The sequence below is a fragment of the Marmota monax genome, unplaced genomic scaffold (genome assembly GCF_021218885.2).
Source record: "Marmota monax isolate L192 unplaced genomic scaffold, Marmota_monax_Labrador192_F-V1.1 WCK01_AAM20220418_F8-fsc00203, whole genome shotgun sequence".
Lineage (NCBI taxonomy): Eukaryota > Metazoa > Chordata > Mammalia > Rodentia > Sciuridae > Marmota > Marmota monax.
In genome coordinates this window covers 3,165,179-3,167,273 of record NW_026694787.1, presented here as the reverse complement: position 1 = coordinate 3,167,273, position 2,095 = coordinate 3,165,179, and the positions used below count along the sequence as shown (strand labels likewise).

The window sequence follows — 2,095 nt, the reverse complement described above, 5'->3', positions numbered from 1 at the left end:
CCCTGTGCATGCCAGGCGAGCGCATTACCGCTTGAACCACATCCCCAGCCCAAGAAAATTTTCTAAGAAATTCAAACATTTTACTGAAATAGAGCCACACATGTTTACATATCAGCTGCTTTCATTCATTGAAAAAGCAGGATTAAATGTTTAAGGTCTTGACCTTATAGCCTGCAAAGCCTAAAGTATTCACTGTCTGGCCCTTTACAAAAAAAAAAAAGTGTGCCAACCTCCAACCTGAGCAACATTTTAAAGAGCAGAACCTAGTTCTCTAGGTAAAGGGCAAAGAAAAAATCGTCACCTAGCCGTTGAAGAAATATTGTAAGAAGTTGCTTGGTTTTCTGGATAATTTAAAATGCAAATAGTTTCACATTTTCTTCATTACTGTGGTAGGGAGGTAGGGGAGCAACAACTGGAAGAACAAGTAGCCACAGCAAGTAGCTACAGGACTCCACTTTTTCTGGACTCTTTTGGATGCTAATGTAAAGAGTATTGTGTTTTTAATTTCAAATTCCAATTGGTTATTGCTGGTACATAGTAAAGTGATTGGCTTTTGTATATCAACCTTATTTCATGACAATAATAATCACATATTAGTTCCAGGAGATCTATGTCAATTCCTTGACATTTTCTACCTAGACAATCATGTCATCTACTCCATTGGATTCTTGACCCAAACTATTTTTCCTGTAATTTCAGCTTTTTACTTTTGTTTTGCCACCAGTTATAATCATGGTTGCCAACTATAAATAATTTTTCAGAGACAAAGAATATCGTCTCCCCATTTTTTCTGAGACTATCCCTTAATAGAGTAAAAAGGACAAAGGAAGACATGGAAAAGTTAAAATAAAGAGAAAATGCAAGCACGAGTAAACACTGTGATATTACCAGGAAGTTTGGCCTCCTTGTCCTAACTAAGTAACGTAAAGGTTATAGAAATATTTAACTGACTTACTAGAAATGGAGACCAGACAGCAAAATTTCACCCAGAGGCCAAGGTGCCCTGACCCCCGATGCTCAGCCCCCAGCCTCAACCTGCATTGCAGTTCCCCAGCCTCATACCAGTGTCGGATGTGAGAGCCTGTGATTAAGTAAGAAATCAAGCCTCATTGGAGACAGAGGTTCAAGCAAAGTCTGGACAACCACTTTTCTAGAACAGAAAGGAAACTCATGCATCAGAAAAGGTGACTAATGGGGCTGGAATTATGGCTCAGTGGTAGAGCACTCGCCTAGCTTGCACAAAGCACTGGGTTTGATCCTCAGCACCACATAAATGTAAAGACATTGTGTCCACCTAAAACTTAAAAATAAATATTTAAAAAAAAAGAAAAGGTGACTAATAAGCATACCAAAAGAATATGGCTGCACAAATACCAGAATCTGATCAGATAAAACAGTTTAGGGAATTCCTTGAAATCTGCGATAAACTTAAGAAACATTCTTTTTGGACTGTGTAAAAGACTTCACAAGAACAGAAGTAAAACCTGAAGAGACCACCTATTCAGAACATTGCTTACAGAAATATTTTAAAATGAGAGGCTGAGGCTGTAGCTCAGTGGAAGAGTGCTTGCCTAGCACGTGTAAGACACTGGGTTAGATCCTCAGCACCACATAAAAATAAATAAAATAAAGGTACTGTGTCCATTCACAACTAAAAATATTTTTTAAAAAAAAGAAATATTTTAAAATGACACAAAGAATATCCATGAGATTTCAGGAATATCATATTCAGCAGAATGATGCCCTGGCAGCCAAAGCAGGACTCCTCCGTCAACCATGAAAGAGAAATCCTGCTGGATGGACTTTCAATGAAAGATTGCCAACAGCTATTGCACTGGAAAGGAGGATTCATCTGATGGAATCCTCCAAAAGCAGTAGGCACCATGTTAAACCATCTGTTATGACTCTTTGGCAATGGAAACTAATGACAAAACAATAGAAGATCTTATTGTTCAGAGACAATAATAAGATACATTTGTTGAGGCCTTAAGATTCAGCAGCTTGGTCATTTGATTAGAAAAATAAACCATTGTTTCCTCCACTGTGATTGTTAATTTTAAAGCAAAATATATGTCTAATCATGTATGATAGAAAA

General features: G+C 37.5%; 1 pseudogene; it reads left to right on the top strand.

The window, feature by feature from the left end:
- The first annotated feature begins 1,087 nt into the window (after positions 1 to 1,087).
- On the top strand, positions 1,088 to 1,780 carry LOC124079986 (mitochondrial import inner membrane translocase subunit Tim9-like; annotated as a pseudogene).
- The last annotated feature ends 315 nt before the right edge of the window (positions 1,781 to 2,095 follow it).